This window comes from Cnephaeus nilssonii, assembly GCF_951640355.1.
Source record: "Cnephaeus nilssonii genome assembly, chromosome: 7".
NCBI classification, from domain to species: Eukaryota; Metazoa; Chordata; class Mammalia; order Chiroptera; family Vespertilionidae; genus Cnephaeus; species Cnephaeus nilssonii.
In genome coordinates, this window is record NC_137078.1 from 9,104,854 (window position 1) to 9,124,146 (window position 19,293).

Here is a 19,293-nt window from a genome sequence, read left to right on the forward strand (position 1 = left end):
ATTACTAAAAGGGCATGTGTCTTCAGGATGTGGAATCACTGGATTTCTTTTCTGATGACTGCTTTTCCACACTTTGCTGACTGATTGGAATAATCTCTAAACCTACTGCCTGATATAAGTGGAGGGAAGACTGTGGGGGCGGAGGGGAAAGGACAAATACCCCATACCATTGGACTACACTGCCATTGCACTCACTGTCCTTGCCCTGAACCCTGCTGGACCACACCTGTAGGAGGTTTACCTTTGAGAGTTGTGGGTAGGAGGAGGGAACAGAAGGCCTTTAGGGGTATGTTGGAGCCAGATGTCTTTCACTGTGCATGACCTGACACTGAGACAGCCAAAAGCCTGTTGACCAACACCGTATATCCCATTAGCACTCTCCTGACCACTCCACTCAACCTTTTCACCTGACTTACAGGATGCACTCCAAACTCTCATTTTAAATAAGCTGTTTTTAAAACAGTTTGGGTGCCTCTTCAGAGTGAGCCTGTTTGAGACCTCGAGTATTCTTCCACTGGAGCACATGTAAGAAACTAGGCCCCTGTTATTAAACTGTGTTTGTGGCAATAATAAGCACTGGGCCCAGCGGCCCACACTAATCCATTTTCTACCCTCAGGACCAGTTAGCATGAAGCATCTCAGCCAGGATGTTGCCAGACATGACCTTTGAGCTAGGAAGGGCCATTTCCATGAGTTTCTGTTTCAAAGTTTTTAGGCTATGAAACTCTAACAGATATTGAGATATAAGGGACTAGGGGAAAGGGAATCAAACAAAAAGAGAAAAAGGAATTAATATTTACCTTTACTATCGTAAGAGATTATTCTACTCCAAACACTAGGACTTGGTGATTGCCCAAGTGTTTAACTTTTATTGTAATTGCAAATGCCAGTGTGAACTGGTTTTGAGAAAGAGATTGAATTAAAACTGCTCTGCCATTTGAAAAATCTGATTAAGAGATTCCACTCTTCAGCTGGTAAGAGAACCCTGAGTTCATAAAATTATTAAGTAATCTAAATGAAGCTTAATAGCACTTAGGACTTCAAAGCACATTAACGCATTAACTAATTAATCAAAACCTTACCCCTTCAAGGTATATAAATAGCTATTACCTCACTTACAGTTGGAATAAATGAGACATAGATGGCAGGTTCGATTGCCCTGAGCCGAAAATGAAGTCAGTATCTATAGTAAAAGACAACTAAAAAAATTTCTGAATACTTAGTCTTTATTGCATTATTTACTCTTCTTCTCAAATTCTCTTTCCTTCTGCACCTCTGTTTAACATTTCAAATTTGGTCTTGGAGAGATTTCAAATTGTTTCCTAAATGTGAATGCTTCTGATATAGGAACTTTAAAACCAAGGGGAGGGGGGGTCCAGCCTCTGGTCAGACAGTGGAGTAGGTGCTCACCTTCTCCCATAACCACGTCAAAATTACAACTAAACTACTGAACAACTATCATTCAGAACCACCTGGAATCTAAGTCCTATAACTAACGATATAAAGAAGAAACCATGTTGAAACTGGTAAGCAGGCACAGACTGGGAATGGGATGGTCCCACACCCATGTGCGGTAAATAAAAATTGGGAGGGATGTCTCAGCTGTGGAGATCTTCCCTGAGGAGGAAGAGGTCCCAGCCCCACACCAGGCTCCCCAGGCCAGGATTCCAGTGCCAGGAAGAGACAGCCCCACAACTTCTGGCTGTGAAAACCAGCAGAAATTGTGGCTGAATGAGACAGAGAGTTGCATAGAGTCCCAGGCATTCCTCTTAAAGGGCCCACACGCAGACTTACTGAAAAAACTCACTCTGAGCTCCAGCACTGGGACAGTAGCTTAAAAAGCATAAGGAATGTATGAGGAGGAGCTGAATTGTCTGGCTTTAGGTTGAAAGCTGGATGGGCAGCATTTTCCCAGACAGAAGTGCTGGCAGAGGTCATTGTTTCTTTGTTGAGCCTCTCCTCCTCCATCCCCCTTGTAGGCACAGGCTGGCACCAAGTCTGAGTCTCCAGCAACCTGGCTAACACTGTTTTTCCTGCCCTCAGGATTTTCTGAGATCCAGCCTCACCCAACTTGTGGGCTGACCCAAGCTATTTACAATAGTTTTTTCTATACAAACTATCTGTTTTGGCTTATACTGTAGACGTTCCTAAAATCTCAGAAAGATTCACAGACCACAAGCAGAAGCATCTGACCTCGGTGTGCCCCATGCCTCTGATTAAGTAGCCCCGAGCCTGGCACTAGCAGCCAGCCTCAGTTCCCATCTTAGCCTCTCCTAGGCATCTCCAAGCCAAGCACAAGCAGTATCCATCTGCAGATCACCTTGTAGCTCATACCAGGTGACCTAGGCAGAGCAAAGGCAGTAGCTGATTTGTCCTGCACCAAAGTCCCTCCCAAGAAGACCCAGACCCAACATACCTGGTGAAAAGCTTCATACCACACCAGAGCACCACCCAACCACCTCCACATACAAAACACCCAAAGGTAACACTTGGCAGGCATCAGGATCCCACTAAAGCAAATCCTGTTTATAGGGTCAGCCTCTGCACAACAGTTCCTCTGCTCTACTCACAGCCAGTCCTCATAGCCAATCAGCCTGAAGTCAATTTATCGCACTGATGTGCCAACAGCAGTCAAGGCTTAACTACAACTACACACACAGACCACATAGGGACACATCTGGAGCACTTCCTTCTGGTGACCAGGGAGACTGCACCATTATGCCCCACAAGACACCTAGTACATTAGGCCACTTTACCAAGACCTAGTAAATATAGCAGCTGTACTTAATACATGAAAAACAAATAGGGAGATAGCCAAAATAAGGAAAAAAGAAATAGCCCTCAAAAGAAAGAACAGGAAAAAAATCCAGAAAAGGAACCAAACAAAATGGAGACAAGCAATCCATCAGATGCAGAATTAAAAATGCTGATTATAAGTAAGCTCAATAAACTCAGTGGCTACTTTAACAAAGAGATGGGAAACATAAAAAAGGAGATATAAAACATTTTTAAAAGTCAGAAATGAAAAACACAGTAACTGCAATGAAGAATACACTAGAGAGAATCAACAGTAGATTACATGAAGCAGAGGATCAAATCAGCTATTTGGAAAACAAGATAGCAGAAAACACCCAATCATTACAGCAAAAATAAAAAGGAATCCAAAAAAAGGAGGATAGTTTAGGGGCCTTTGGGACAAGCATACCAACATGCACATAGGGGTATCAGAAGGAGAAGAGAGAGAGCAAGGGATTGAAAAACTGTATGAAAATATAATGACAACAAACTACTAACCTGGTGAAGGAAATAGACATATAAGTTCAAAAAGTGCAGACAATCTCAAACAAGATGGACCAAAAAGGCCCACACCAAGACACATCATAAAATAACAAAGGTTAGAGACAAAGAGAGAATCTTAAAAGCAGCAAGAGAAAAGCAGTTAGTTACCTACAAATTTTATCTATCTACTAGAGGTCTGGTGCATGGAATCATGCACCGGTGGGGTCTCGCCTGCACCCTCTAGCAATCTGGGACCCCTCGGGCTGTCAGACTGCCAGTTTTGGCCTGGTCCCTGCAGGCCAGGCCAAGGAACCCTATTGGTGCACAAATCCATGCACCTGGCCTCTAGTATTCATATAAGATCTTTGGTTAATCTCTTCCTGCCCTCCTCCCTCCCCTCTTCCCTCTGAGAGTCATCAGTCTGTTCCATGCTTTCATGCTTGTGCATTGAGCATCTACTCCCTGGTGGTCAGTGTGTGTCATAGCTACCGGTTGAACAGTCAAACAGTAGAATGGTTGCTTAGGCTTTTATATATATGTAGATACATAGAAACAAAGAAACACAAGGGAGCTCCCATAGATTGCTAGCTGATTATTTCTCAACAGATATTTTACAGGTTGGAAGGGATTGGCAGAAAATATTCAAAGTGATGAACAGCAAGGACCTACAGCAAAGCTTTCATTTATAAACAAAGGAAAGATAAAGGAGTTTATCACATGTTGAAGGGAGTTGAAGAAGCAGAAGCAGGAGATGGAGAAGAAGCAGGAGAAGAAGAAGAAGAAGAAGAAGAAGAAGAAGAAGAAGAAGAAGAAGAAGAAGAAGAAGAAGGAGAAGGAGAAGGAGAAGGAGAAGGAGAAGGAGAAGGAGAAGGAGAAGGAGAAGGAGAAGGAGAAGGAGAAGGAGAAGGAGAAGGAGAAGGAGAAGGAGAAGGAGAAGGAGAAGGAGAAGGAGAAGGAGAAGGAGAAGGAGAAGGAGAAGGAGAAGGAGAAGGAGAAGAGAAGGAGAAGGAGAAGGAGAAGGAGAAGGAGAAGGAGAAGGAGAAGGAGAAGGAGAAGGAGAAGGAGAAGGAGAAGGAGAAGGAGAAGGAGAAGGAGAAGGAGAAGGAGAAGGAGAAGGAGAAGGAGAAGGAGAAGGAGAAGGAGAAGGAGAAGGAGAAGGAGAAGGAGAAGGAGAAGAAGAAGAAGAAGAAGAAGAAGAAGAAGAAGAAGAAGAAGAAGAAGAAGAAGAAGAAGAAGAGAAGAAGAAGAAGAAGAAGAAGAAGAAGAAGAAGAAGAAGAAGAAGAAGAAGAAGAAGAAGAAGAAGAAGAGAAGAAGAAGAAGAAGAAGAAGAAGAAGAAGAAGAAGAAGAAGAAGAAGAAGAAGAAGAAGAAGAAGAAGAAGAAGAAAATGGCACTGAGATCCAAGATGGCAGCAGAGTAGGTGAAAGCTACACTCATCTTTGCTCATCTTCTCCCAGGACCAAACTGGAATTACAACTAAATTATAGAATAATCATCTGAAATAACCAACCAAAGAGAAATCTTATAACCAAGAATTTACAGAAATAGCCATGTTGAAACTGCTCCAAACAGGTTGCTGAGGGCCAGTCACAGGCAGTGTCCTATGTTGGCCTGCACCAGAGTCACTCCTAAGAATCCCAGATTAACCATTCCCAGTGGCCAGCTTCAGAGTAAATCAGATCTGGATTGAAAAAGCTTCACAAACCACATACCCAAATGGAGATCTCAGCAGGCACCAAAAACAACTGAGACAAATTTAGGTTTGTGTGATCAGCACCTGCACAACAGGTTGCATACTGTGGTTGGGGTTGAGTATCACAGTCAGCCAGCCTAAGGATTGATCCCACACATAAATGGCCCAATAGCAATCAAGACTCAATTACAACAGGAGGGCCCACCTGACCCACTCAAGAAACATTCCTGAAGCATCCAGCTTAGGTGACCAAGGAGACTGTACCACTGAAACCCACAGGACACCTACCACATAAGGCCACTCCACAAAGACTGGGAGTCATAGAAGATCTATTTATACATATAAACAAACACAAAGAGGCAGCCAAAATGGAGTGACAAAGAAAATGGTGCCAAATAAAAGGAACAGGAGATATCTTCAGAAAATGAGCTAAGTAAAGTGAAGACATACAATTTGTCAGATATAGAATTCAAAGTAGTGGTTATAAAGATGCTCAACAGCATGAAAAGGGGCATAGAAAACATAATAGATTCTTCAGAAATGAATAATACAATAGCTGAAATGAAGAATAGAATACACTGGAAGAAATAAACAGTATGTTGGATGAAGCAGAGGAGCAAATCAGCAATTTGAAAAACAAAGTAGAAAAAACACCCAAACAGAGCAGCAAAAGGAAAAAAGAATTTAAAAAAAATGAGACTAGTTTAAGTGATCTTTGAAACATCATGAAACGTAACAACATGGGCATCATAAGGGTACCAGCAGGAGAAGAGAGAGAACAAGGAATTGAGAACCTATTTGAAGAAATAATGACCAAAACTACTCTAACCTAGTGAAGTAAAGAGACACACAAGTCCAGGAAGCACAGAGTGTTCCAAATAAGATGAACCCAAAGAGGCCCACACCAAGACACATCATAATTAAAATGACAAAGGTTGGAGAAAGAGAGAATCTTAAGAGCAGCAAGAGAAAGACAATTACCTACAAGGGAGCTCACATAAGATTGTGAGATTATTTCTCAACAGAAACATTTAAGGCCAGAGAGATTGGAATTAAATATTCCAAGTAATGAAAAGTAAGGACCTACAACCAAGTCTACTTTACCCAGCAAGGCTATCATTTAAAATTGAATGAGAAATAAAGAGCTTCTCAGATAAGCAAAAAAGCTCCAGGAGTTTGCTACCACCAAATCAGTATTTTAAGAAATGCTAAAGAGCCTGCAAGAAGGAAGAGGAGGACAAGGAGAAGGAGGAGGAGAAATAAAAAGAGTAGAATACCTTTGTGTAAATGTACCACAACTTTTTTATCCACTCATGTACTGATGGACACTTGAGCTATTTCCAAATCTTGATTATTGTAAATAACATGCAATTAACATAGGGGTACATATATTCTTTCAAATTAATGTGTTGGGTTTCTCCAGATATATTCCCAGAAGTGGAATTTATGGGTCATAGGCAGTTTCATTTTTAATTTTTTAAAGTAACTCCATACTGCTTTTCACATTGGCTGTGCCAATCTGCATTCCCACTAATAGTGCATAAGGGTTCCCTTTTCTCCACATTCTCACCAGCACTTGTTGTTTGTTGATTTATTGATGATAGCCATTCTGACATGTGAGAAGTGATCTCTCCTTTTAGTGTTAATTGTATTTCTCTGGTGATTAGTGACGATGAACATCTCTCTTACTTTTGCAACAACATGGATGGGCCTGGCAAACATTATGCTAAGTGAAATAAACTAGTCAGAGAAAGACAAATACCATATGATTTCACTCATATGTGCAATCTAATGAACAAAATGAACTATCAAGCAAAACAGAGACAGACCCATAGACAGAGAACAGACTGACAGCTGTCTGGGGTGGGAGGCACCTGGGGGGAAGGAGGCTGGAGCGATTGAGCAAGCAAGAAAGAAAATCTCATGGACAACAATGTGGTGATTACTGTGGGGAGGAGGCTGTAGTGTGGTGAATGAGGGTATAGGGGGTATAAATGGTGATAGAAGGAGACTTGGGGTGATGAATACACAATACAGTGTACAAATGATGTGTTGTGTAATTGTACACCTGAAACCTGTATTATTTTGTTAACTATTGTCACCTCAATAAATTCAATAAAAATGAATAAAATAAATAATATAAAATGGCACTAACTGCATAAGTATCAATAGTTACTTTAAATGTAAATGAAATAAATGCTCCAATCAGAAAACAGTATGGTTTAATGGTGAAGAAAGCAAGATCCATACATATACTTCCTACAAGTGGCCTACTTCAGATCCAAGACACACAGGGACTGAAAGCAAAAAGACAGAAAGATATATTTCATGCAAATGGAAATGGGGGGAAAAATCTGGGGTAAAAATACTTACATCAGACAAAATAGACTTTAAAACAAAAGTTATAACAAGAGACAAAGAAGGGCCCAGCAATTCTACTTATGGGTATTTATATAAAGAAACACAAAACATTAATTCAAAAAGATATATGCATCTCTATGTTCACTGCAGCATTATTTACAATAATCAAGATACGGAAGCAATATAAGTGTCCATTGGTAGATGAATTAATAAAGAAGAGATGGTACACATTTACAATGGAATATTGCTCAGCTATGAAGATGAATGAGATCTTGCCATTTACAGCAACATGGACAAACCTAGAGGTATTATGCTAAGTAAAATAATACACATAGAAATGACAAATACCATATCATTTCACTTATATGTGGAATCTAAAAATCAAATTAAATGAACAAACAAAACAGAAACAAACTCATAGATACAGCGAACATTTTGATGGTTGCCACATAGAAGGGTGTTGGGGTGATGAATCAAAAAGGGAAGGGATTAAGATGTTCAAATATCCAGTTATGAAAACAGTTCTGGGAATGTAAAATACAGTATAAGGAATATAGTCAATAATGTAATAATTATGAATGGGGTCAGACGGGTATTAGACTTATAAGAGTGAGTACTTCCTAAGTTATATAAATGTCTAATCACTATGCTATACACCTGAAACTAATATATCATATGTCAACTATAATTGAAGAAGAAAACATTATTTAAAAATAACCAAGGAGATTGAAACTGATTAAAGGTATAACAAATTGGAATGCTGAAAAGGTCATATCTTCTGCAAGGAAAGAAGTTAATATGTTTTAATAATGAGTTTCATATGGATTTGCTTATGCCATTTGTTATAAAACATTTTCCAAATTGTGTAATGTGAATGCAAGATTTCATTAATAGAGCCCTGCTGGTGTGGCTCAGTGGTTGAGCCTCAACCTAAGAACCAGGAGTCCACAGTCAGGGCACATGCCCAGGTTGCAGACTCAATCCCCAAAAGAGGCCATGCAGGAGCAGCTGATCAATGATTCTCTCTCATCATTGATGTTTCTATCTCTCTTTCCTTTCCCCTTCCTCTCTGAAATCAATAAAAGTATATTAAAAAAGATTTCATGAATAGAAATATAAACTATCGTAAGTAACATATTCTTGATCCTGCCGTCAACATGGAGTTCATGAAGTGCTTGGAGCACCTGGAGGAGTTTTACAACCTGCTGCGCTTCCGGATCGGGGGCCGACATAAGGTGATACCCAAGATGGACCAGGACTCGCTCAGCAGCAGATTGAAAACTTGTTACAAGTACCTGCATCAGACCAGTCGCAGTTTTGCAGTCGTTATCCAGGCGCTGGATGAAGAAATGCGCCATGCAGTATGCATATTTTATCTGGTTCTCTGAGCTCTGGACACTTTGGAAGATGACATGACCATCAGTATAGAAAAAAAAAGTCCCACTGTTACACAACTTGCACTCTTATCTTTATGAACCTGACTGGCGATTCATGGAGAGCAAGGAGAAGGATCGACAAGTGTTGGAGGACTTCCCAACAATCTCCCCCAAGTTTAGAAATCTGGCTGTGAAATATCAAACAGTGATTGTTGACATTTCCTGGAAAATGGGATTTGGGATGGCGGAGTTTTTGGATAAGCACGTGACCTCTGAAGAGGAGTGGGACAAGTACTGTCACTATGTTGCCCCGCTGGTGGGAATTGGCCTTTCTCGTCTATTCTCAGCCTCAGAATTAGAAGACCCCTTAGTTGGTGAAGACATAGAGTGTGCCAACTCCATGGACCTGTTTCTGCAGAAAACAAACATCATTCGTAATTATCTGGAAGATCAGCAAGAAGGAAGAGAGTTCTGGCTTCAAGAGGTTTGGAGCAAGTATGTTAAGAAGTTGGGTGATTTTGCTAAGCTGGAGAATATTGACTTGGCCGTACAGTGTCTGAATGAACTTATAATAAATGCTCTACACCACATTCCAGATGTCATCACCTACCTTTCCAGACTTAGAAACCAAAGTGTGTTTAACTTTTGTGCTATTCCTCAGGTAATGGCCATTGCTACTTTGGCTGCCTGTTATAATAATCAGCAGGTGTTCAAAGGGGTAGTGAATATTCGAAAAGGACAAGCAGTAACCCTGATGATGGATGCCACCAACATGCCAGCTGTCAAAGCTGTAATATACCAATATATGGAAGAGATCTATCACAGAATGCCCAACTCAGATTCATCTTCCAATAAAACAAGGCAAATCATCTCCACCATCAGAACACAGAATCTTCCCAGGTGTCAGCTGACCTCCCGAAGCCACTACTCCCCCATTTACCTGTCGTTTCTCATGCTCCTGGCTGCCCTGAGCTGGCAGTATGTGAGTACCCTGTCTCAGGTCACAGAAGACTATGTCCAGACCAGATAACACTGATTTGTTGACCATGAAATAGACTGACCTTTTTTCAAGGATGGATATTGACGTCCCCTTTTCTCCCCTCCTGCTTTAATCCTGTTATTCTGTGGGCTTGGACCCTGGGAAACTGAGACGTGCAGATGAGAATAAAAGAGGGCACCTCACCCTCAGCACCTGGGACCTGGGGTTGTGTTCGCCTGTGCATGGTGGCCGAGGTGAGCACTCAGTGGTGCGGGTCGGGAAGTGGTTGCGCTGGGACTGCTGACAGATCTGTGTGCATCCTGACTAGAGTTATAATTAAATGTATTTAATTTGAAGCAAAAAAAAAAAAGGAGCATATTCTCATTCTTCCTAAAAAAGGTAAATCTTTTCCCAATGTCCATATTATATAAATCAAACACATGGCAACACAACAGAGCTAGTCTTAGAACATTGCAGATTTCTCTGAACAGTAAATTTCCCAACTTTTTCAGACAATATTTCTTCAGTGCTAACACCTGATTGTCTCTAAAATATTCAAGACATACAACCTCTGATAAAGGAAATCCAGGTGAACTTTGAGATCACTGGCTTCAATCCACTAAAGTGACAGGTAAGAAATCTGAAGTCAGAGAAATGGAGCAACAAGTACAAGGGTTCAGTCTCATAACTCGCAAGCCACTCCTTACATAGATAAAAGGAAACCTATTTATGATGTTCATCGGCCTGTAATTTTACAGATGGCAATTAGAGGCAGACCAGAAATAGAACCCAGGTGCCCTTATTCTTGGCTCAGTGTTCTTTCCACTGTATCATGTTGGCTTTGCAATTTATTTTTCTTTGCTCTATTTTATTTAGTGAACTTTCATTTCTTTTTATTTTGTGCTTTGCTTTAGTGCATTCCCCAAAACAGCACCATAAGTAAACCATTGCACGTGGATAATATTTTCTCATGGGAACAATGATAAAATCAAGGGTTGAATTTTTAATCAAGAATGTAGCATCAAACAGATCATATATATGAGCAAGCAACAACATTCATAAAGGCAAAGATTAAACAACCACAGACCTTTAAAATAAGTTTCATCTCTTTAAGCCTCAATTACTTCATCTGTAAAACCTGTATAATAGTGGAAGCTAACTCATAATATTGAGGGATTAATGGAGATAATATAAGTAAAGCGCTCAACACAGCCCTAGCTTTTTAGTAAGTGCTCTTAAAGGACTAATTTTTATTAACTGCCAGTTATTTATAGGCACTCTTCATATTTTGTTGGTCATAATCCTCAGAACAGTGTTAAAAGGTAGGTATCATTATTATTCTCACTTTAAAAGTAGAAAATAAAGGCCCAGAGATGCAAAGTTACTTGCCCAAGGCAAGTAGCCAGCAAGCAACCTAGCTGTCATTTCAGCCCAGATGATTTGACTTCACAGTCTATAGTCTTAAGTTCTGTTCTACAAATAGAGTTAACCTGTAATAAATAATGTTAATATTATCACTTCATTTAAATAGAAGACATATTATCCATATTATATAGAGTAGGACACATGCCTTGAACATTATTTCATAAATGGCTACATTTTACTATAAGGTAAGTGAAACATATCAAAATGCAAACTTATTGAGCATGACACTGGCCACAAACCCATACACAGGAGCTATATGTACAATAATTTTAGGTGCTTTATATAATATATGACCCATATTATCATAAAATATTGACTAAAATTTTTGAACTTATTTCTTTTTTTCTGAATACATTTCTTATTCAACATAAATTGTCTGAAAGTGTTGTGTGTGGTTTCCTGTTACTGTTGCTAAGGTCATCTGAGCGTGCATGATGCTGCTGAAAAGCGTGTTTTTTGTAGGGGTTTTTCAATTGTGAAAGATTTCAAGTGTACTTGCCTGGCCAGTGTTGCTCAGTGGTTGAACGTTGACCTATGAACCAGGAAGTCACAGTTCAATTCCTGGTCAAAACACATGCCAGGGTTGCGGACTCAATCCCCAATAGGGGACATGCAGGAGGCAGCCTATCATCATTGATGTTTCTAGCTCTCCCTTCCTCTCTCTGAAATCAATAACAACATATTAAAGAAAATAAAGTTAACAAAAAAGACAGAAAGTGAAGAAATGAACTTACACATACAACCACCCAGTTTTGCCAGACCTTAAGCTTTGATAACTATCTACATAGTTTTATTAAAACTCTTAGGAAAATAGGAATAGAGTATAAATTTCTAAATCTAAAAATGTTAACTGTACACATTCTACAATTATAAACTCACTTCATGTGATATTTCCCTCAAAGTTGAAACCATCTAGATGAGCATGACCACTTTACCCCCTTAACTTGGAGGGCTGAGCTAGGATTAGAAAAAGAAATGGAAGGAGGATACAGAGCAGACTGCAGAACTATAATCATGCCCTTTGTGGTAGTAGTGGTGGGCTTTGTTTTTAATTTCCAGTTTAATTAGATGTTTGCTGCAAGAATTTTTTGTTGTTGATATTTGCATTCGGGGCTAGATCATGGTCAATTTTAACAATCTTCCATGGGTACTTGACTAGAATGTGATTTTCTAGCTATAAACAGTGCTCTACATAGAGGGGTGGGCAAACATAGATTCACAGTTGTGAGTGCGTAAAACACAGAGTTAATTCTGGTATTATTACTTATTAATTATTGTATTATTTGCCATATGAACAACTGTAAACCAGCTTTTGCTCACCTCTGTACAATGGAGAGGTTTGATCTTATTAACTGCATGGCTAGAGAGTGGAGGAACTGTTCCACTGTGCTCCAAACTCTCTCATTCCTAATCATTATGAATTGTTCTGTGCCAGACCATAAACTTAACTAAGCAACATAATCATGGAATTAATTTGATTCTTTAGGTGCTGGAATTTCCTTTATAAATATTCCACGAAGCAGCATGAACCCCCAGGGCCGGGGTGCTTGGCGTCTGGTGATTCATCCTCCCAGAATGGGAGCTGTAGGGAGCTCTTCCCACCTTCTCCCACATGTGGTTTAGTGTCTGTAGAAAGGCCAAGGAGTTGTTTCAGGCATTATTTACCAATTTCTTCAACAAATATTAGTCAAGCACTTGCTGTCCTAGTCCCTTGGAATAAACAGCGAACAAAGCTGTGAAGTGCCTGACCTCAGAGATTATAATCCAGGGGTAACTGAGAAATAGATTTTCCAATTTCTCCTTGCAAGACTATCAATTTTTACTTCAATGTATTGAGATAATGTTACTAGGGCTACATAATCTCAGAATCGTGTATTTCCTTATTATTTAGTCACTTTTATAAAATCTCTCATAATACTCTTTTACCCAAATGTCAAATTTGTTGTTACTAATTGTGAACCCTGAGAAAGAAGACACCTACCAAGAAGGACCCCTAGTGGCTAACCAGGATCAAACTTAAACAGAACCTAGCAGCCATTTTTACACAGGGGCCTCTCACACAAACTGCACTTCAGGGAGAAGCCTGTACTGAACTGCCTGCCTGCACTGTGTTCCTGCATCTGAGCCAGCCCTTATAAAGGAGTTCCTGGAATCCTATTTCAACCAATAGGACTGAGGCTTTTTCCATCCAATTAGTGCAGCTATATCCCCATCAGCATCTTCACCAACCAATCAGAGTGGCTCCATTCTGACCAATCAATCAGGACAGTGCTTTCTGGCCCAATCAAATTGCAAAGATTTAGAGTCCTCCTGATCAGTGAGGACGGAGTGATCAGGGACCAGTGGCAGGGATTATCCTCTGTGTAAGTCAGCTCCCCTCTGGCTCAGGGAGTGCACTTTCCATTTTCACTGAAGGCTGCATCTCCAGTTTGAGCTGAAGACTTCTTACCAGACCAGAGGAGTGGAACAGAGCTGAGCAGGTGGAGCAGAGCAGGGAGAGCAGAGCTAAGCAGGTGGAGCAGAGCAGGGAGAGCAGAGCTGAGCAGGTGGAGCAGAGCAGAGGGAGCAGGGCAGGGCAGAGTGGAGCAGGGCAGGGGGAGCAGAGCAGGGCAGAGTGGATCAGAGCAGGGCAGAGTGGAGCAGAGCTGGTTGAGCAGAGCAGAGCAGAGCTGTCTAGTTGGAGAAAGGCCTCCTCACCCCAGGGCAACCTCACAAATGTGCCGTTCCACAGTCATGTTGTTTCATAATAGAGCTGTAACACTATTGAGTTGTTCTACAGCTGTCCTGTATCACAATTGAGCTGTGGCCCTGAATAAAGTTTCCTTCTTCACTGAATACCAAATTGAGGATTCCTATTGGCTTTGAACGGGTACCAACAATCATCAGTCGACATAATATAACAACTTTCTTTTCTTTAGCATTTGCACAGCCCTCTCCACATGACACCGGGCCATCTTTAGGTATTGCCAGGGAGGTTTTGTCCACTCCAAGGCCAGAACAAGACAGAGAAACTTAGGGGTTGCTTCTCTTTGCTGGTAAACAGATTTCCTTTATTCTACTTGCTCATTGAGATGACAGTCTTTTGTGTCCCTGGCTGGAAGTGGGGTAGGCAGCTCTCATTGCCACTTTACTTACTCTGGGTGGCTTTGAGCCCAAGCCCCAAATCCTTGGGATGCCACTTGTCAGTCTCCAGCCCAGCCAGACATCCTGCTCAACCTTCCAGTTCCTGTTGCCATCTGACCCCTGGAAGCACCTTAGACTTTCTCACAAGCTCAGCTCCACATTTATAAAAAATACTAGAGGCCCGGTGTATGAAATTTGTGCAGGGGGGGGTGTCCCTCAGCCCAGCCTGCACCCTCTCCATTCTGGGACCCACCGGGATCGCGCCTAAATGGGTGGTCAGACATCCCTCACACAATCCAGGACTGCTGGCTCCCAACCACTCGCCTGCCTCTGCCTGATTGCCCCTAACCGCTTCTGCCTGCCAGCCTGATCACCCCTAACCACTACCCTGCCAGCCAGATCGACGCCTAACTGTTCTCTAGCTGGCCCAATTGCCCCTAACTGCCCTCCCCTGCTGGCCTGGTCACCCCTAACTGTCTTCCCCTGCAGGCCTTGTCACCCCCAACTGCCCTCCATTGCAGGCCTGGTCCCCCCAACTGCTCTCCCCTGCAGGCCTGCCCCCCCGCAACTGTCCTCCCCTGCAGGCCTGGTCACCCTCAACTTCCCTTCTCTGCCGGCCCGGTCACCCCTAACTGCCCTCCCTGCTTACCTGATCGCCCACTACTGCCCTCCCCTGCAGGCCTAGGTTCCCCCCAACTGCCCTCCCTTGCTGGCTTGGTATCCCCCAACTGCCCTCCTCTGTCGTCCTGGTCACCCCTAACTACCCACAACTGCCCTCCACTGCCGGCCATCTTGTGGCAGCCATCTTGTGTCCACATGGGGGCAACCATCTTGTGAATGGAGTGACAGTCAATTTGCATATTACTCTTTTATTAGATAGGATTTTCTAACATTTTTCTAGCACTTAGTGATATTTGTATTTGGATGGGTTTCAGATTATTTTTCTACTACATTTCTGGAACCAGAGATCTTTCCAGAGAATCATTTTATTGTTGTTAATCTTCACCCAATGATATTTTTTCCATTGATTTTTAGGGAGAATGAAAGGGAAGGGGAGAGACAGAGAGAAATATCAATGTGAGAGAGATTGGTTGCCTCCCACATGTACCCTAACTGGCAGGGCTGGAGATCAAGCCTGCAAGTGAGATATGTGCCCTTGACTGGACTCAAACCCTCCAACCTTCAGTCTGTGGGCTGATGCTCTAACCACTGAGAAAAACTGGCTAGGGCCTGTTTTTGAAAGCCAGGAGTGATTTCACTTTTCTCATCTTCAGTCTCTCTTTTCTCTAAAGTTTATTCAAATATTGACTCAATGCCCCCATAAAAATGCAGCCATCTGAGCACTTCACACACCAATGGAAAGTCACAGAAACATGTTCTAGGGCATTTGGGACCTTGTAGAAGGAGCTCAAAGCACCCCTGCTACAATTGCTACACAGCAGAGGATAGCAGCTTCAGGAAGTTGAAACCTGAGGTATTTTGGTTTATTAGGGCAACTCTGAACCTTGAAAATGAAAACATGCTGGTTGATTATGTAGACTTAATTCGTTCCCCAAGCAATTTACATTTTACAGGAAGAGGCAGAAATAAATCTTAATACAATCATTTAAATTCCAGTCTGTACTAGTTAAAATGAGCCTGAGATGATAGCTCTTAATGTAGATTATACTAAGACATTGAATGAACATGATCAATCTGGAGGGTCTGTGGGAGGAGCTAGGGCTCATGGGAGGAGCTTTCATACTATGTCATCTTGAGCCCTTGATGTGAGAACCCTACAGGGTTCTCTATCTTATCTAATAAATACGAAATATGCTAATTGACCCTCACACCATCGCAAAGATGGCGGCACCCACAGCCAATAAGGATGGAATATGCTAATTGACTGTCACAACCTCAAAGATGGCGGCACCCACAGCCACAAAATGGGGCCCCTAGTTCCGTTAGCCCCACTGGGGCAGCAGGCTCGTGCAAGGCCAGGCCTTCCCTGCACACCTGCCTCCAGAGTCCCCCAGTCCTCTCATTCCCCCAGCCACCCAGGACTGGCCCGAGGTGCAGGCAAGCCTCCGATGGTGGCTGCCCAGACACCCAGGGCCAGCCCAAGGTGCAGGCAAGCCTTGCATAGCAGCTGCCCAGTTGATGCCTGAGGCGCAGGCAAGCCTCAGATGTTGGCTGCCCAACCACCCAGGGTCAGCCTGAAGCACAGGTAACCAGGGTTGGCCGAGGCTTGCGCTGCCAGCAGTGGCAGCCACAGAGGTGTGATTGGGCATCACTTTCCCCTGATTGCCGAGTAGCCTCCCACCCCTGAGGGCTCCTGGATTGTGAGAGGGGACAGGCCGAGCTGAGGGACACCCCCCCTCCAGTGCATGAATTTTCATGCACTGGGCCTCTAGTACTTACAATAAAGTTCTATGTTTGCAACTGCTCCTCCCCTTAACTTCCTTTTTTCTTTACATAAATTCTTCTCCATTTCAGCTCTCTGTGCAACGTGTACATATGGCTGCCCTATCTGTACTGGGCTGCAACCCTTTCTTTTTCCACATAAATCTTCTTTGGTGATGAAACAACTAGTTGATATTGTTTTTGAGTCACAGCTCTTTTATCCCATAGAACTAAACCCCAATGCTACCTATCAGGACTTTTCTTCTTTCTACCTCCAAAAGTAAATATTTTGGCATTATAAAAAGTGATTTTATGGATGATTTCCCCCCAAATATTAGATCAAGTTGATGGCAGGATCAGCTTTTCAAACATTTTTACAAGTACCTCCTGAATGGCCCGATGCTAGTCTCTCTCTCTCTCACACACACATGTAAGTGTGTGTGCATGTGCATGCATGCATCCCTGCCTAACCTCATGACTTACGGCTCCAAATTGACCAGACATTCCTTTCCATGTGCAATTTTCTTTGCTGTCATCTATTTCCATCATCCTGTCACTGTAAAATATATTTATTAAGTGCCTAGGCACATCAAGGGGTAGACAAAAATGAATAAAATCAGCAAAAATCCATGTCCCCAAGGACTTTACATTCTAATGACTCGTCATCATTATTGCTACTATCCATTAAGCAACTGCTGTATACCAGGATCCATCCTAGCTGCCTTAACTATACATTATATATAATTCTCATAACTTTCCTGCAAGGTGAATTATTATTCCACTTAACAGATAAAGAAATTGTATCTCACAGAGAATAATGAATCTACTTAAGTGAATAAAAGCTGCAGCCAAAGTCTTTGCTCTTTTAACGCCATGGTGATAATCATTCACCTGAACCAAACCAAGCAGCTTGCTTCCCTGTGATGTCACCACTGTCCCACTGCCCCAAGCCTCCCACATATTCATGATGGTGCTTAGCTGCCCGTGACTCCTGGGCTGCTCAAGGGACAGATCATATCACATTTATCACAGGACTGCCAGTGTTTGGCACAATACTAAAACAAATTAAAATAATAGATACTGAATTACTAAACAAATATTACTTCTGGCATCCCTAGTCCTCAAGCATCTACAGGGAGCTGCCCATCGAAAGTGGTGGTCAAGGAGTGGGAGTGGCTGGGGAGAGGTCAATGGGGAAAAGGAGACATATGTAATATTTTCCTATATAATAAAAGGTTAATGTGCAAATAGACTGAAGGGGGAATGACTGATCACTATGATGCACACTGACCCCCAGGGGGCAGACGCTCAGTGCAGGCTCATGGCTGGCAAGCACAGTGGCGGTGGAAGGAGCCTCTCCCGCCTCTGCTGCTTGCGGCGGTAAGAAGCGAGGGGTTCCGGACTGCGAGAGCCCTGGACTGTGAGAGCCCTGGACTGTGAGAGGGATGTCTGACTGCCGGCTTGTTGGACATCTCCTGAGGGGTCCCGGACTGCAAGAGGGCACAGGCCAGGCTGAGGGACCCCCCCACCAAGTGCACAAATTTCGTGCACCAGACCTCTAGTATGTAATACTTTAAACATTAAATAATTACAAAAATAAAAAAGAAACGGTGGTGATTGGCTCATGGTTGTACAGAGACTTGAAACTTCTCTCCCTGACTTGTTCTCATTTTGCCATACACAGTTCACAATAAGCACCTAATGTGCTGAGTCATGCAGCTGGTGGAGTATCCTAACCATCTTGAATGAGACAACATACAATACACAATAAGAGATGATATAATGTGTATTATGAAAACAAAAGATGATATTATTATTATTGTTCAAGTAAGTTCCAGGCCTTTTAGCTAACAAAACCTCTCATCATTGGAAGACACCATGTAACTAGAACTAGAAATTGCATTCCAAACATTTCTTTGGCAGGGTCTACTAGCTATCAAAAAATCATCGCTGTCTCATTCATTGACTAAACAGAGTCAGTGTCTCACCTAAACTTAGCATGAGGTGCTTCTATATTTTCTAGGGGAAAAAATTATAATTTTACAATGTAGACTGTAAGCTACCTTACTTTTTGAATCCCAACCCCCAAAGTAAGCTAATCATAAATATAATTTTTTAAACTTCTGTAGAACACAGAAAATATATTGGTAATTTTCAATGTGATTCACAGTTTATTAAAGTCCTCCTGATTTTTAACTTAAAAATTGTTATTAATTTACAGTATCAGTTAATATCTTATTATAAAATATCTTGAAAATCTCTCAACACTTTTATACTTTTACCAGTACAATTCTGTAACTTATAACTATTTGCCAATTCTTTTTTGTTTAAATCTGATAATTAAACAGACACCATGGAGAATCATAAAACATAAATTGTTCTAAATTTTTGTTTAAAATATTTTTTGTTTATTAACAATATCTATGAAGCTCCTAATTAATAAAAACAAGGTTCTAATTAATAATGGATCAAAACAAATACCCTAGGTGGTCTTTTATAGTACAAAAATAGCATTTTATAATTTAAATCAGATAATTACGAAATTTTGCTTTTGTTTGTTTGTTTGTTTTTTGTTGTTGTTAATTCTCACCTGAGGATTTTTTTTTCATTGATTTTTAGAAAGAGTAGAAGGGAGGGAGGGAGGGAAAGAGAAAGAGAGACATCGATGTGAGAGA

General features: G+C 41.7%; 1 pseudogene across 1 annotated transcript; it reads left to right on the forward strand.

Moving 5' to 3' along the window:
• The first annotated feature begins 8,490 nt into the window (after positions 1-8,490).
• LOC307102730 (squalene synthase-like) lies at positions 8,491-9,739 on the forward strand (annotated as a pseudogene). The gene has a single exon. The product of its transcript is annotated as a squalene synthase-like (transcript).
• The last annotated feature ends 9,554 nt before the right edge of the window (positions 9,740-19,293 follow it).